General features: G+C 45.5%; 1 protein-coding gene across 1 annotated transcript in view; it reads left to right on the top strand.

Annotated features, from left to right (window-relative positions):
• The window catches only part of SCAF11 (SR-related CTD associated factor 11), a 580,274-nt gene that overhangs the window by 186,660 nt on the left and 375,865 nt on the right, over window positions 1–17,749 (top strand). The window contains exon 5 of the mRNA XM_030217091.1: window positions 6,116–6,216. The gene's annotated coding sequence lies outside the window, so the exon portion shown is untranslated. The remainder of the gene's footprint in view (window positions 1–6,115; window positions 6,217–17,749) is intronic.

Genomic DNA, 17,749 nt, shown 5'->3' with positions numbered 1-17,749 from the left:
TAGGGGCTTGATGGGAGGTTTAAATAGTAGCAAACCCTTTATGAATCAAACAACTAAAGGCTGAGCATAGATGAGCTTATCTTCTTCAACATGGTAATGGTAAGTGCCAATTACATTGAGATGAACCCTTACAGAGCTGGTCTTAAAGCCAGACTCAGAAAGGTGTAGAAGGTATTCAAAGCAGTTTGTGTGTAGGACAGGATAAAATCTCTTAATGGAATCTTTCCTGGAAGCAAGCAAAACACAGGAGACACCCTTATTCAGTTGGAGGGAATCAATTTTTAACCTCTCAACCAACATCCTAGTTGTGAGGACTAAGGATTGAAGACTGGGATGAAGGACAACTCATTCTGAATAATAAGAGTCAGAAAACACTACAGCTTCCATGGCTCCTGGATGTCTAAGTAGAGGGAACATGATTAGAATAATGATTCCCTGTCCCACTTGAGTTTTGAGAAAGATTTCCCTATGAAAGGTATGGGAAGATAGGCACATACGAGACCGTTCTCCCAATCAAGGAGAAAGGCATCTGAGGCTAGTCTGTCATGTGATCCCAGTCTGAACAGAACTGAGGGATTCTGCTGTAGAGGTGAGTGGCAAAGTGATCTACTGAGGGCATGTTCCACTCTCAAAAGCTCTCTCAAACTACACCCATGCTGAGAGAGATTTTGTGTGGTTTATTTATTGCATTCGTATCCCACATTTTCCCAGTTGCATTATCTGCTGAGTCTGTCCTCCATACAGTTGTTCTTCCCTGCCAGGTAAGTGGCTCTGAGCACAATACCACTGCTAGATGCTCAATGCCACACCCTGATTGCTTCCCAGCACAGGAGTATGAGCCCATGCCTCCCTGCTTTTTGACACAATACATCACAACCTGACTGTACCTTTGAATGAAAATAATTTGGTGCATCAGCCAATCTCTGAAAGCCTTTAGAACATTCCAAATGGCCCAAAGTTCTAGGAGGTGGATGTGATGTTGAGCCTTCCGGGGGGGGGGGGGGGGGGGGGGGGGGGGGGGCCGCACCTACCTCCTTAGGTGTGGAGCCCATCTTCATGAGCTCCCCAGGCCAGGCTAGATGCATCTGTCATCAATGTCTTGTGGGGTGGAGGAATTTGGAATGGAAGTCCCATGATCAAATTAGATTAAATTATCCACCAAGACAGAGACTTCACAGAGGCATCACAGAGGCATCACAGATATGGCATCCACTAGATTCCCTGTAGCCTAAGACCACTTGGCCAGTCTCAAATGGAGTCATGCCATTCAGGTGATGTGTACAGTCATGGTCTTGTGGCCTAACAATCTCATCATTTGCTGAGCTCATACCCACTGGCTCTGATGAACTTGCAATGCTACAGAGACCAATGTGTCCCCTATCGCTCACAATTGCTGAAAAGATGTTATTATAGGAGAAAAGCCCTCAGAAACTAAAGGACTGTAGCCTTTAGAATAATATGGTTCAGTATTACAAACCACTCTTTTGTTTCTATCATCGGGCAAAAACTCCGTTTTCTTTGTTTGTTGTGTTTTTTAACTTTTAGTCTTTTACTATATTTGTAGAACAAAATAAACTTTTCTAAGAAATTAGAAAAGCCAGCACTTAGCTTTCAAAGTCCTACGGGGCCACCGTTTCACCCCTATTGAGGCTTCATCAGGAACCAGTGCTTATGATCAAGACGCCAAAAGAATGACTTCTGTTTTAATATGTGATTGTTTATTTATTTTATTTGTTGCATTTGTATCCCACATTTTCCCACCTCTTTGCAGGCTCAATGTGGCTTACATGGTACCGTAATCAGCATTAACCGATTTCGGTATGAACAAATACAAGTTGCGATTAATATCAAGGTGATATGGTAGAGTGAGATACATGTATGGTAAAGACAACTACTACTACTACTACTACTAAACATTTCTAGAGCGCTACTAGGGTTATGCAGCGCTGTACAAAATAAACAAAGAAGGACAGTCCCTGCTCAAAGGAGCTTACAATCTAAAGAACGAAATGTCAAGTTGGGCAGTCTAGATTTCCTGGGTAGAGGTGTAGAGGTTAGGTACCGAAGGCGACGTTGAAGAGGTGGGCTTTGAGCAGAGATTTGAAGATGGGCAGGGAGGGGGCCTGGCGTATGGCCTCGGGGAGTTTGTTCCACGCGTTGGGTGAGGCGAGACAGAAAGGGCGGAGCCTGGAGTTGGCGGTGGTGGAGAAGGGTACTGAAAGGAGGGATTTGTCTTGAGAGCGGAGGTTACGGGTAGGAACGTAAGGGGAGATGAGGGTTGAGAGGTAAGGAGGGGCTGCAGATCGAGTACATTTGTAGGTTAGTAGCAGAAGCTTGAATTGAATGCGGTACCTGATCGGAAGCCAATGAAGTGACTTGAGGAGAGGGGTGATATGAGTGTATCGGTTCAGGCGGAAGATAAGACGTGCAGCAGAGTTCTGAACGGACTGAAGGGGGGATAGGTGGCTAAGTGGGAAACCAGTGAGGAGTAGGTTGCAGTAGTCAAGGCGAGAGGTAACGAGAGCGTGGATGAGAGTTCGGGTGGTGTGCTCAGAGAGGAAAGGGCGGATTTTGCTAATGTTATAGAGGAAGAAGCGACAGGTCTTGGCTATCTGTTGGATATGCGCAGAGATGGAGAGGGAGGAGCCGAAGATGACACCGAGGTTGCGGGCAGATGAGACGGGGACGATGAGGGTGTTATCAACCAAAATAGAGTGGAGGTAGAGGGGAAGTGGGTTTGGGTGGGAAGACAAGAAGTTCGGTCTTGGCCATGTTCAGTTTCAGGTGACGGTTGGACATCCATGCAGCAATGTCGGATAAGCAGGCCGATACTTTGGCCTGGGTTTCCGCAGTGATGTCAGGTGTGGAGAGATAAAGCTGGGTGTCGTCAGCATAGAGATGATACTGGAAGCCATGAGACGAGATCAGGGAGCCCAGGGAAGAGGTGTAGATAGAGAAAAGAAGGTATCCAAGGACAGAACCCTGAGGGACTCCAACAGAGAGCGGGATAGGGGTGGAGGAAGAACCATGAGAGTGTACTCTGAAGGTACGATGGGAGAGATAAGAGGAGAACCAGGAGAGAACAGAGCCCTGGAACCCAAAAGAGGACAGTGTGTCAAGAAGTAAGTTGTGATTGACAGTGTCAAAAGCGGCGGATAGGTCGAGGAGAATGAGCATGGAGTAATGACCTTTGGATTTGGCGAGGAGCAGGTCATTACAGACTTTGGATAATGCCGTTTCTGTCGAGTGAAGTGGGCGAAAGCCAGATTGAAGCGGATCGAGGATAGTATGAGAGGCGAGAAAATCAATGCAACGGCTGTGAACGGCGCGTTCAAGTATTTTGGAGAGGAAGGGTAGGAGGGAGATGGGGCGGTAGTTGGAGGGACAATTAGGGTCAAGTGAAGGTTTTTTGAGGAGAGGTGTGACAACAGCATGCTTGAAGGTGTCAGGGACAGTTGCGGTGGAGAGAGAGAGGTTGAGGATATGACAGATGGGAGGAGTGATAGTGGGAGAGATGGTGGTAAGTAAGTTGGTGGGGATGGGGTCTGAGGAACAGGTGGTGCATTTCGAGGAGGAGAGAAGTTGGGCGGTTTCCTCTTCGGTGATATCAGGAAAAGAGGAGGAGGCGGCCTGGGTTGATTGGTCGAGGGAGTGGGAGATAGGATGAAGGGGAGGAGAAGGTTTAGTGGTGAATTTGAGGTTGATCTTCTGGACCTTGTCGCGGAAGTAGTCAGCCAGTGATTGAGGAGAGAGTGAAGGGGGGGGGTGGGGGCGGAGGGCACTTTGAGGAGGGAGTTGAGGGTGGCGAAGAGACGATGAGGGTTAGAGCTGAGGGAATTAGTCAAGTGAGTGTAGTAGTCCTGTTTGGCGAGGAATAGGGAGGACTGGAAGGAGGATAGCATGAATTTGTAGTGAATGAAGTCAGTATGGGTGCGAGATTTCCTCCATAGGCGTTCAGCCGATTGGGAGCAGGAGCGAAGGTAACAGGTGCAAGGGTTATGCCAGGGCTGGGGATTAGTGCGTCTAGTGGGACGGGAAACAGACGGTGCAAGGGTGTCAAGGGCGGAGGAGAGAGTGGCATTGTAGTTGGAGACAGCCTTGTCGACGGACTCGGAGGACGTGATGGACGGGAGGAGGCCAGAGATACTAGCGGATGAGTTGGGGGGGTCAACTGCCTGGAGATTCCTGGAGGTAGTAGTTAGGGTTGGGCGGGACTGAGGGGGAGGGTGATGAAGTGTGAATGTGATCAGGTGATGGTCAGAAATGGGAAGAGCAGAGACGCAGAGATTAGAGGGCGTGCAGGTAGAAGAGAGGACGAGATCAAGACAGTGACCAGATTTGTGAGTAGGGGTGGTGGAGCTCAGTTGGAGGTTGAAGGAGGAGGTTAGGGTGAGGAATTGAGAAGTGTATGAGTCAGATGGGTTATCAGTGTGTATGTTGAAGTCACCAAGAATGAGGGATGGGGATGAGGGCTCGAGGAAAATGGAGAGCCAGGCATCGAAGTCAGTAAGGAAGGAAGGAAGGGAGGGAGGGACTTATCAGGGGGACAGTAGATGACTGCAACACGGAGTGGCAGCGGGTAGAATAGACGAATGGAATGGACTTCAAAGGATGAGCAGCAGTGAGACTGTGGTAGGAGGAGGAGTTGAAAACTGCAGGAGGGCGAAAGTAGTATGCCAATGCCACTGCCGCGGTTAGCTGTGCGGGGCGAATGGGAGAAAAGGTAGCCTCCGTGGCAAAGGGCTGCGACTGAGACAGAGTTGTCGGGGGTGATCCAGGTTTCGGTTGGGGCGAGCAGATGGAGGGAATGGGAGGTGAAGAGATCATGGGTGAAGGTAAGTTTGTTGCAGATTGAGTGGGCATTCCACAGGGCACACGAGAAGGGGAGGGAGGAAGGGGGGGAGGAGGGGAATGGAGATGAGATTGGAGATATCGCGGGAACGTTTGCATAGATAGGACGAGGACATGTGTGGTGGGCCTGGGTTGGGATTGATGTCTCCCGCGGATAGCAGGAGAAGGAGCAAGAGAGAGCGGAGAAGGGTGGGGGAGGTAGGGCGACGAAGGTGCCGAAGGCGGGATGCGCTGAGGAGGAATGGGGAAGGGTTCATGGCAGGAAGGAGGTATTGGAGGTTGAGAGCTAGGAAGGAGGAGGAGGACAGTAGGGATGGTGAGGTGGTGGGGGTTAGGGGTAGGTAGGGTATAGCAGTAGTGGGCAGGACGGGGGGGATGGGTAGTGAGTTCGTGTGGTAGACGGCGGAGGGAGGGGGAAGAGATTGGGGAGGGATAGGGCGAAAAATAGAATGTGAAAGGGGGCCATAGTTGAAGCCCTACCGTTGAAGCCCTGTTAGTCTAGTGGTCTTTTTGGGGCAGTAATGATCCCCAAGTCACTCCTATCCCCAACAGTTCCTCAGTCAAAATGGCTGCTGTGACCTCCCATGGCAGTCCCGTGAGACTGCCGCAGCCGTTTCGATATTGGAACTGGCATGGGCAGGAGAAATCCCCAGTCCTGCCTCTGCCGGTACCAATCTCAAAATGGTTGCTGCAACCTCTTTCGGCAGTCTCAGCAGCCATTTTGACTGCAGAGCTATTGGGAAATCACTGCTGCTCCATAGAGGCTGCAAGACCAACAGGGCATCAGTGGTAGGGCCAACACGGGGGTGGGGAGGGAGGAATGGCTTTGGAGGGTGGCCTTTCGGCATGGAAGGAGTGAATGAAGTTTAACTTATTACGTTTAGCTCTTATCATAGGATGAACTTTCCTCTTGTAACCTAACCTAATTTGTCCCTTTACCCCAACTATGTATTTCTCCTATCTGGAACTGGTAATCACCACTTACAGAATTATGTAAGCCACATTGAGCCTGCAAATAGGTGGGAAAATGTGGGATACAAATGTTATAAATAAATAAATAAATAAAAAGGTTTGAGCTTTGGTTCCAGGTAAAACCAAGCGGCAAATTTCAGCTGCAGATTTGTATGCGGTTGAAACCAAAAGCCCTGTTTTATATTGCCATCTAATGAGAATATATGTCCTGCTGTCCTCAGAGAAGCTTATCTGTACATTGTTTCATGTAACTTTTTACTCAAAAATTCTGAATGACTCTTTCCTCTTTTAGATCCAGATAAAAAGGGGCACTATAGGAAAAGAAAATTGCGGCTGCAATAAATCTATAAAACAGACTTCATGCATCCATGCAGACGACAAATCCTGTACAAGGTCAGTCATGCAGTACATTTGAAATGTGACTCCTTTATTTTTGTAGTTAAAATTTAAGGTTTTACATCTGTTGCGTTTTAGCTATTCATTCCCTAGATCATGGAAATATTTAGTAACAAAATGGTAATTGGTTGAACCAGAGGCATTTATAGGTTGTAAAATGTAAAGCCAAAGACGAGGCTTGGGGGTTTGTTCACCAAATTTGAGGTTGAAAAGCAGGTTATGATGAAGAGTTATTTGGGAAAGCTGGTGAATAAAATAAATTGGTATTTGAAGTTGAAACAGAGGCTGGGTACAGGCCAAACAATGGTGATTTGGGTGATAATGAAATGTTTGAGGTCTCCTCAGATTTGAGTTGCAGAATGGATTAGTTGCTTCAGCTCTGATTTAGTTACCTTGCATTACAGCCGTACAATTAAAGTTCAGCGCACAGTTTCCTAATATAAGAGTAATGGAAAAATGTTCCTTCCCAACAGTGTATGCAAATAGCATGCAGATAGGCAAAGTGCAAAATATATGAGCTAAATGTGGGAGAGCACACTGGAAACATGCACATGGGCCTACACTAGTGGTAACTATATCTTGTACACAAAAATTGTATTAGCACTTATGTTATGCTGGACTGTTATTTTTTTGCATAAAATACAAATATTTATGCACAGAATAGCATTCCAGCATATGCGCAGATGTATTTGTATGCAGTTCGATGAGTGCTGATACCCGTTTGTCACCAGATCAAGCACTTTACTCTTTAAGCACACCTCCCTTCAGTTCTTTTTTTTTTTTTAACCCATGCTCTTCATAAGAACATAACAATAGCCATACTAGGTCAGACCAATGGTCCATCTTGCCCAGTATCCTGTTTCTAACAGTGGCTAATCCAGGTCACAAGTACCTGGCAGAAACTCAAATAGTAGCAACATTCCATGTTACCAATCCCAGGTCAAGCAGTGGCATCCCTGTGTCTATCTCAATAGCAGACTATAGACTTTTCCTCCAGGAATGTGTCCTTTTTAAACACCTTTCTTAAACCCAGATACGCTAACCGCTGTTACCATATCCTCTGGCAATGAGTTACAGAGCTTAAGTATTTGTTGAGTAAAAAAAAATATTTCCTCCTATTTGTTTTCAAAGTATTTTCATGTAAATTCATTGAGTGTCTTTTACTCTTTGTACTTTTTGAAAGAGTAAAAAAATTGATTCACTTCTACTTGTTCTACACCACTCAGAATTTTGTAGACCTCAATCACTTTTTCCTTTAGCTGTCTCTCTTCCAAGCTGTAGAGCCCTAACCTCTTTAGCCTTTCCTGATATGAGAGGTGTTCCATCATTTTGATTGCTCTTCTTTGAACCTTTTCTAATTCTGCTGTATCTTTTTTGAGATACAGCAACCAGAATTGAACACAATGCTCAAGGTAAGGTCACATCATGGAGCGATACAGAGGCATTATAATAATCTTGGTCTTATTCACCATCCCTTTCCTAATAATTTCTAGCATCCTGTTTGCTTTTTTTGGCCACTGTTGCACACTAGGCAAACGATTTCAACGTATTATCTGCAATGACACCTAGATCTTTTTCTTGGATGCTGATTCCTAAGATTGACCCTAGCATCAGGTAACTATGATTTGGATTATTTTTCCTAATGTGCATCACTTTGCATTTGTACACATTACATTTCATCTGCCATTTGGATATCTGATGTGGCCTTGGTCTACTCAGATGAGCCATTGTTGAAGTAGACATTAGAGGAGGGAGAGCTCTCTTGAGGAGGAGGATGATCTGAAAGTACTGAAGTTGTTTCATAGAGGAGTTCTGTACTCAACGTTTCTAAGGTACTTGCAATGCTTTTCATTAAGGAGCCTTTTACTTCGGCATCATGAGTTCCATCTTTGTCGATCATGACAGGTCTCACAGGTCCTTCTCAAGCCCTCCCAATGTTTCCAGACACGCAGGACCTGATTACAGCAGAATCTGTCTCACTGGAAGTGGCCTCTGCGTGAAGTTCTTTCTTGGCAAGAGCATGCCTAAAGTGGCGTCATCAGTCAGCAACACAAGACGTTTGCCATAATGCCCAGCTGAAATTGTGGTTAGCCTATTTGGAAGATGCTATTTATGACATGTTACAGATTACAGCCAGCGGTATTTGTTGGCTATCGCTTCACGCCGTCAATTCTGGATGTGGCATTGGGCAGGGGATGCAGCAACAGTCATGTCTAGTTAAACTGCCCTTTTGAGGCAAGGGGCTGTTTGAAGAAGATCACAGTAACTTGGTGAAAGAACTGGGAGAAAATAAGCAACAGCGGTTGCTGGAGGATAAGCTGAAAGCCTCTGGTCTCTTGATTTCAAGATAGAAGATGGTACTGGCCTGGTCATCAGCAATATGGTCTGAAGTCTCGCTTTCAGGCACACCAATCTTCCTTTCGTGTGGACAGGAACTCTTCCTCTCAGTCAACTAGAGTACTCAGTGCCTCCAGAGCTTTGCAATGATGTGAGGCTGGTCCAGTTTTCTCTTTCTCAAGTGAGAGGATGTCTTTAAGAGTTTCTGGGGGAGTGGGCCAAAATCATGTCATGCCAGTGGGTCCTGAATATTCTTACAGAAGGTTACAAGTTGGAGTTCTCCTGCCTGGCCACTCTTCTCTTCTTGCGGTCTCCTTGTGGAAAGGGAATCAAGGCAGTCGAAGTTCAGAGCACTGCAGATTCCTTGCTGGTGCTCCGGGCCATTGTTTCAGTTTCCCAGGCTGAACAGGAACAAGGCAGATAATCTATCTACTTTATTGTTCCAAAGAAAGAAAGCGTCTTTCATCTGGCCTTAGATCTCAAAGGTCTAAACTATTGCCTTCAAGTGACCTGCTTTGGCATGGAGACTCTAACATAGTAGTTAACAGCAGATAAAGACCTTTAAGGTCCAGTCAGTCTGCCCAACAAGATAACTCATCGCATAGAGTATGATGTGAACTACTTGATTATGATTTGTCCTTTTCATTTTCAGGGTATAGACCATAAAAATCTGCCTAGCACTGACCTTGTTCTCTAGCTACTGAAGCTCAATCTGTCCAGCCAGAAACAGGGCACGTACTGTAGAAGTCTGCCCAACACTGGAATTGCCATCTAATCACCGGTAAGCTTGTTTGGTTCTATGTCTTCTATACTGTAGTCCTTTGTGTTTATCCAAAGCATTTTTGAATTCCTTTGCCGATTTCATCTCCACCACCTCCCGTGGGAGGGCATTTCAGGTACTTACCACCCTCTCAGTGAAAAAATACTTCCTGACACAATTCCTAAACTGTTCCCCCTGCAACCTCAATTCATGTCCTCTAGTTTTACCACCTTTCCTGTCTTGAAAAGGTTTGTTTGTAGATTACTACCTTTCAAATATTTAAACGTCTGTATCATATCACCCCAGTTTCTCCTTTCCTCCAGGGTATACATGTTCAAGTCATCGTTCTCATTCGTCTTGCTACGCAAACCCTATATCATTTCCATCACTTTTCTTTGAACTGCTTCAGGTCTTATTACTGAACACAGTACTCCAAGTAGGGCCTCACCAAAGACTTGTACAGGGGCATCAATACATCCTTTCTTCTGCTGGTTATACCCCTTTCTTTGCAGCCTAGCATCCTTCTGGCCATGGCCACCACCTTTTCACATTGTTTCATTGCCCTAAGATCCTCAGGTACCATCACCCCAAGGTCCCTGTCCTGAGCTGTGCATATCAATCTCTCTCCTATCTGGTACATTTCCTTTGGATTTCTGCACCCCAACTGCATCACACTGCACTTCATGGGATATCTGCTCTATTGGCTATCTTTGTGGGATTGCAAACTTTCCCTTCTAACTCTTCAGCAATGTCTCTCACAAATATATTAAACAAAATCGGCCCCAGCACCACCCCTGAGGTACCCCACTACGCACATACCTTTCCTCTGAGCTGATTCCATTTACCACCACTCTGCTGCCTTTCGGTCAACCAGTTTCCAATCTAGTTCACCACTTTGGGGTCCTGAGTTCAGCCCTCTCAGCTTATTCAAGAGTCTTCTGCGAGGAACCATATCAAAGGCTTTCCTGAAATCCAAGTAGATTACAACTAGTGCATGTCATTCATTTCTTTTGTCACCCAGTCACAGAAATCAGTCAGATTCGTTTGGCAGGTGTTTCCTTTGGTAAAATGTTAACTATCTTTTCCTTCAACAGCAATTTTATTATTTTTCCTATTTTTCCTACCACCTATGTGAGGCATACAGTCCTGTAGTTTCCCACTTCTTCCCTGTCCACGCTTTTGTGACGAGGGACCACATCCGCTCATCTCCAATCCCAAGGAACCTCTCCGGTCTTTAAAGATCTATTAAATGCATCCTTAAGAGGTCCTGCCAGGATTCCTCTGAGCTCCCTTAGTATCCTAGGATTTATCCCATCCAGCCCCATAGCTTTGTCCACATTCAGATTTTCAGGTTGTTTATAAATGCTTTCTTCCTTGAATGGTGCAATATCCACTCCATTCCCAGATATACCCTTGACAGCCGACCGCGTTCGTTCTCCAAGATTTTCTTCTGTGAACACCGAAGAGAAGTATTTGTTTAGCCTGTTCGCTTTATCCTTGTCAATCTCCACATTTCCATTGTCAGCATTTTTCCGTCTTCCAATTACATTCCTAGCTTTTTTCCTTCCCCCAGTATATCTGAAAAGGTCTTATCACCTTTTTACATATTTTGCCATTTTTCTTCTGCTTATGCTTTTGCTAGCCATATTTTCCTCTTTGCATCTCTGAGTTTAATCTGGTAATCTTTTCCGTGATCCTCTTTTTGCATTCTTCTAGTATTTCTGTACTTTTTTCAGCTGCTTATATGGCGAACCATATAAGCTTCCGGTTTCTCTTGTTGTTTACTTTCCTTGTATAATGCTCTGTTGCCATATTTATAGCTGCTTTCTGCTTGAACCACTGGGCTTCCATTTCTCCTATGCCTACCCATGCTGTCATCTGCTTCTTCAGGTACTCCCCCATTTTACCAAAATCAGCATGTCTTAAACCTGAGTTTTGTACATCTGTACTCCACGGTCATAGCCTCGGATCGAACATGAGAATTTCTTACTGCCCTTGATTTCAATTGACGTATTCGCATATACCCATATGGCCACCACATCAAAGGTTTTTCCATTTTGCAGTGCTGGGCCGTTCTCCGAGGACAAGCAGGCTGAATTATACTCTCAACTGGGGTCGTCGTCCGTGATGGCCCAGGAGACCGGGAATCAATTTGCACAGCAAAAACAGAGGTTTCCAGAATGCTCCATTGCGCGGGCCGAAAACTCTGCACATGCGCAAACAGCTTCCCGCCTGCGACACAAGCGTGCCCTCCTCAGTTTTCTTTGATCCGCGTCTAGAGTGATACGATTTTTCTCTCGCTCTTTTTTCGGCTCAGGAGACCCTTTTTTAGCGTTTACCGCTCCCCCTTTTTTCAACTTTTTCAACTTCACCGTTCTAGTTTTAAAAAAAGTAGATTTTTCCTTTTTTTTTTTTTTTTTTAAATTATTATTTATTAATTTCTTCACATTTACAAGACATACTTATAAATTGTAACACAGCATGAATTACATAGATCAGATTTTGGATTTATATAATTAGAAAATTATCTAAATTATTGGTATATAATCTATGTATTCAAAAAAGAAAATTTTAATAAGAAACATAAATAAAATATTGCTTCCTTAGACCACCACTATTTTGTAAGGGGGTGGAGAAATTAGATGAGAAGATCAAATCAGGTATTTCAAAAAGGCATATGGCCTGGCCCTTAAAACCCAGAATTACTCTCCCATATCTTAATTCCTTTACACATACTATCTAGACAGCTTTTTACTTTCTATAAACATTTTAAGCTGATCTGGCTCGTAGAAAACGTATTTATTCCCCAAATATTTTATACAACCTTTGCAAGGATGTGCCAACAGAAAATTAGCTCCCATAGATTTAACCTCTTCTCTAAAAGCAAGGAAAATTTTTCTGCGGTCCTGTGTAGTTCTTGTCACGTCCGGAAAGATCCATATCTTTTGTCCACAAAATAGTTTTTTTTAAAAAATTTATTTCTTTATTAATTTCACATTTTATCAAAAATAACACTCTTTGAAGGATACATCAATGTTTAAGTAACATCTTTAAAGGAAATTATTCTGAATTCTAATTCGAAAATATAAACAAACATTGATTACAACAGTCCACAAAATGAAGAGAATCCAATTTTCACCAAGGGAAGTTGGTTAAAGTGGAAATAATTAACCATTTAAATTTAGAGCAGGTGGTATCATATTACATTTGAACCATAGTTCCAATATTTGGCCGGTGTTTTTTCCCCTTGCGCAGCCAGAAATCTAGACAATTGTTCAGGTTCATAAAATATATATTTGGTATTCTTGAACATTATTAAACATTTGCATGGGAATCTCAACTGAAAAGTAGCTTCTATTTCCAAGGATTTTTGCCTCAGTTCCAGAAATTTCTTTCTTCTTTGCTGAGTCCATTTTGAAATATCTGGGAAAATCAAAATCTTATCTCCCATAAACTGAGGTTGTAAGTTCTTAAAATACTGTCTCAGTAGTGCTTCTTTGTCTTATATAAAGACAAAGGAAATTAACAAAGTTGCACGAGTCTTAATTTCTTTTTGAGATTGTTCCAAGAATTCGGATATATCCAAAGATTCAGGGGGTGGTTGTAACTGAGTAGAATCCAATTGAGAATTTTTCCCAGATTTAAGGTAATATATCTTCTGGATACTTAAGTCTCCTTCAAAAGTTTATTGAACAGTTCTCTAGCAGTCATAAATTGTGTTTGAGGAAAATTTAGCAAACGTAAATTTAAGTTTCTTGAAGAATTTTCCAAGTTTTCAAATTTCCTATGAATAATCATACAATCTCCTGCTAATTGAGATTGCTGTTCTTGAATCTTCACTAGATCCGATTCCATTGCAATTTGTTTAACTGAAATCGCTTCAACTTTCACTTTAAGATCTTGTACTTGTCTAGAATTATTTAGAGTCACAGAAATAAACGAAGTACAAACCCTGTGAAGGGCTTCTAACGCCAACCAAATAGATTCCAGGGATATTACCTGGGGCTTCACCAGGGGCTGGATCACATTAGCGCACAGCGCGGCTTCCAACCCAAGAATTACTTTCTGGGTTGCCCCCGTCGACGCCTCCTCTAAAGCCATCTCCGGCGAAGCCTGGAAATCCCCCGACGAAAAAAGATCTTTTGCCATCCTCTCAGGTGAGGTCTGCCGCCCCTTCGAGTTTTTATCTTCACTCGGTACTCTGGCCTCACCCGGTTGTGGCGGCGGGGGAGTTATTGGTCCGATAGGGCTGAGCAAAGTTCCGCTCTCCAAACCGGGGCTCTTCCCTGCCTCGGTTGAGGATACGCCCGACGGTGTTGATATCAAATAAGCAGAGATGGAAGTTTGCCCCCGAGAAGGGGCTTCCAGTCTAGGGAGGGGAGGTCCCTTCAACTTGCCCTTTCTCTTTGGCATGCTCGTTTAGTCCAGGAGAGAGTAAATAGGAAAATTTAAGCAGAGCGTTCCACTCCTGCTTCCTGCTCGGTCGCCATCTTGGATTCTCCTCTCCCCCTCTTCCCTCCCCTTCTCATGCGCCTTGTGGAATGCCCACTCAGTCTGCAACAAACTGCCCTTCACCCACGATCTCTTCATCTCTCGCTCCCTTCAACTGCTCGCCCTAACCGAAACCTGGATCTCCCCGGAAGACTCAGCCTCAGTCGCGGCCCTCTGCCATGGAGGTTATCTCTTCTCCCACACTCCCCGCCCAGTTGGCCGCGGTGGAGGCGTTGGGTTACTACTCTCGCCCTCCTGTAGTTTCCAACCCCTCCCCCTACCGCAGTCTCACTGCTTCTCATCCTTTGAAGCCCACTCCATCCGGCTATTCTACCCACTGCCACTCAGTCGCAGTCATCTACCGCCCCCCTGATAAATCCTTCTCTTCCTTCCTCACCGACTTTGATGCTTGGCTTTCCGTCTTTCTTGAACCCTCATCTCCGTCCCTCATTCTCGGAGACTTTAACATACACGCTGATGACCCATCCAACCCTAACGCTTCTAAGTTCCTCACCCTAACATCCTCCTTCAACCTCCAGCTGTGCTCCACCACCCCTACTCACCGTGACGGCCATTGTCTTGACCTTGTCCTCTCCTCCTCCGGCTCACTCTCCAATTTCCACGCTTCTGCTCTCCCCCTCTCCAATCATCACCTGATCACATTTACACTTCTTCACCCCCCCCCCCCCCGCCCCGCCCAACTTTAACCACCACCTCCAGGAATCTCCAGGCTATTGACCCCCCTCCCCCCCACACACACACACTTTATCCTCTAAACATAGTAGATGACGGCAGAAAAAGACCTGCACGGTCCATCCAGTCTGCCCAAGAAGATAAATTAGATTTTTAAAAAAAAAAATTTGAAGTGGCCTTGCAAGACAATGCAGTGGGAAGAGACACACATGGGGGAACTCCAGCCAATCAGATTTTCAGGATATCCAAAATGAATATGCATAAGATCAATTGGCATACAATGCCTCCTTGTTATGCAATTCTACCTCATGCATATTCACTGTGCATATCCTGAAAACCTGACTGGGTTCCCCCAGGACAGTTTGGGGAATCACTGTTCTAGATATCTGCAAATCTAAGGCTGGCTTTTCCAGCATGGAATCCTTCTGAATGATGCCACCTGAATGTGAGGGCTTGTGATCCTGTTTCTCGTATGCCCCTCCCAAAGCATAGAAAGGAAACACCACAGCAGATACACAAAGGCATAGAACAGAAGGGATTATGGCAGACACTTCTAGAGAACGTGAACTTACTCAGCTGTAACAGACGTTCTTGGAGGACAGCAGGACACATTACCATGAATGGGTGTCATCATCCAAAGGAGCCCGAGCATGGATACTGCCCAGCATTCAAAGTTTCTAGAAGCTTTATGCAGCCCTGACGCATGCGCACATAAACGTCCTGCACGTCTCAGCCACATGGTAAGGCAGTTGAATACAGAAGCTTACAGAATACAACATCTAGGAGAGGTGAGAGGATATATGGTAACATGTGTCCTGGTGTCCTCAAACAATATCTGCTACAGGTGAGTAACTTCGCTTTCTCCAAGGACAAGCAGGAATATATGTTACCACATTCCCATTCCCATACCTCCAGGTTTCGGTTAGGCCCTCCCTAGATCACCAAAAACAACAAACGACAATAGGAACTTGCAACGGGCAGGGCCAACAAGAAATTAAAACAACCTCTTTTTTGTGCATGTGTAGGTGCAGCCTGGAACAGAATAAAATGGGCTTGGGCAGGGAGGGGGAGTTGGATTCTAGACCCCAAATAAATTCTACAGAACTGTCTGGCCAACACAGCTGTCATGTCAGGAATCCTGCTCTAGGCAGTAGTGAGATGTGTGGACTGAAGACCACATTGTAGTTTTGCAAATCTCCTCAATGGAAGCTGATCTCAAGTGGACCAGATACAGCCATGGCTCTGACATTGTGAGCTGTGATATGACCCTCTAGAATCAGCCCAGCTGGGCATACGTGAAGGAGATGCAACCCGCTAGACAACTGGGTAAAGGGTGTTTACAAATGGCTGCCCCCATCTTGCTTGGGTCAAAAGAAACAAAAAGCTGGGAGGGCTGTCTAAGAGCTTTAGTCCACTCCAGATAGAAGGCCAAGGCTCCTTTGCAGTCAAAGGTGTACAGCTGCTTTTGCCAGGATGAGAATGAGGTTTTGGGAAGAATGCTGGCAGGATAACTGACTGATGGAATTCTGACACCCCCTTAGGAAAAAACTTGGGATGTGTGTGAAGAATTATTTTGTTATGATGAAGTCTCATGTAAGGTGAATCAGTTACTAGGGTCTGAAGCTCCCTAACCCTGCATGCTGAAGTGACCGCCACTAAAAAGAAAACCTTCCAGGTCAAGAACTTCAGGTGTCAAGTAGCTCAAAAGGAGTTTTCATCAACTTGATGAGGAAGATGCTGAGGTTGTACGACACTATCAGAGGATTGCGTGGGGGCTTTGTCAAAAGCAAACCCCTCATAAAGCGAACAACTAGAGGCTATACAGAGATGAGTTTACCTTACCCCCATGATGGTAAGCACCAACTGCACTAAGGTTCATTTTTCAACCAGACACAGAAAGGAGTAGAAGGTATTCAAGCACGTTTAGTATCTCTAATCTCCTCCCCTCCATCATGTCCTCCGAGACTGTAGACAAAGCGGTCTCCGCTTACAATGCCGCTCTCTCCTCTGCTTTGGACACCCTCGCTCCATCCACCTCCCGTCCCACAAAGCGTACTAATCCCCAGCCCTGGCTGATCCCTTGCATCCGTTACCTTTGCTCCTGCACCCGATCCGCTGACCGCCTCTGGAGGAAATCTCGTACCCATTCAGACTTCCTTCACTACAAATTCATGCTATCCTCCTTCCATTCCTCCCTATTTTTTGCAAAACAGGACTATTACACCCAATTGACCAATTCTCTCAGCTCCAACCCTCGTCGTCTCTTCACCACCCTTAACTCCCTCCTCAAAGTGCCTCCCGCTCCCACTCCCCCTTCATTCTCTCCTCAATCACTGGCTGACTACTTCCGTGACAAGGTGCAAAAGATCAACCTTGAGTTTACTACCAAGCCACCACCTCCTCTTCAGCCTGTAGCCCTATCCACCAACAACCAACCAACCATGGCCTCTTTCTCCTCCTTTCCTGAGATCACTGAGGATGAAACCTCCCGCCTTCTTTCCTCCTCGAAATGCACCACCTGTTCCTCCGATCCCATCCCCACCAACCTACTTAACACCATCTCCCATACTGTCATCCCCTCCATCTGTCGCATCCTTAACTTTTCTCTCTCCACTGCAACTGTCCCTGACACCTTCAAGCACACCGTAGTCACACCTCTCCTAAAAAAAACCCATCACTTGACCCTACCTGCCCCTCCAACTACCGCCCCATCTCTCTCCTACCCTTCCTCTCCAAAATACTTGAGCGCGCCGTTCACAGTTGCTGCCTTGATTTTCTCTCCTCTCATGCCATCCTCGATCCACTTCAATCCGGTTTTCGCCCTCTACACTCGACAGAAACAGCACTCTCTAAAGTCTGCAACGACCTGCTCCTCGCCAAATCCAGAGGCCACTATTCCATTCTCATCCTCCTCGATCTATCCGCTGCGTTTGACACTGTCAATCATGATTTACTTCTTGCCACACTGTCCTCTTTTGGGTTCCAAGGCTCTGTCCTCTCCTGGTTCTCCTCTTACCTCTCCCACCGCACCTTCAGGGTACATTCTCATGGATCTTCCTCCACTCCCATCCCACTATCTGTTGGAGTTCCCCAGGGATCTGTCCTTGGACCCCTTCTCTTCTCAATGTACACCTCTTCCCTAGGCTCACTGATCTCATCTCATGGTTTTCAGTATCATCTTTATGCTGATGACACCCAGCTATATCTCTCCACACCAGACATCACCGCGGAGACCCAGGCCAAGGTATT

This window comes from Microcaecilia unicolor, chromosome 10 (assembly GCF_901765095.1).
Source record: "Microcaecilia unicolor chromosome 10, aMicUni1.1, whole genome shotgun sequence".
NCBI classification, from domain to species: domain Eukaryota; kingdom Metazoa; phylum Chordata; class Amphibia; order Gymnophiona; family Siphonopidae; genus Microcaecilia; species Microcaecilia unicolor.
This window is presented reverse-complemented; position numbering and strand designations above follow the sequence as displayed.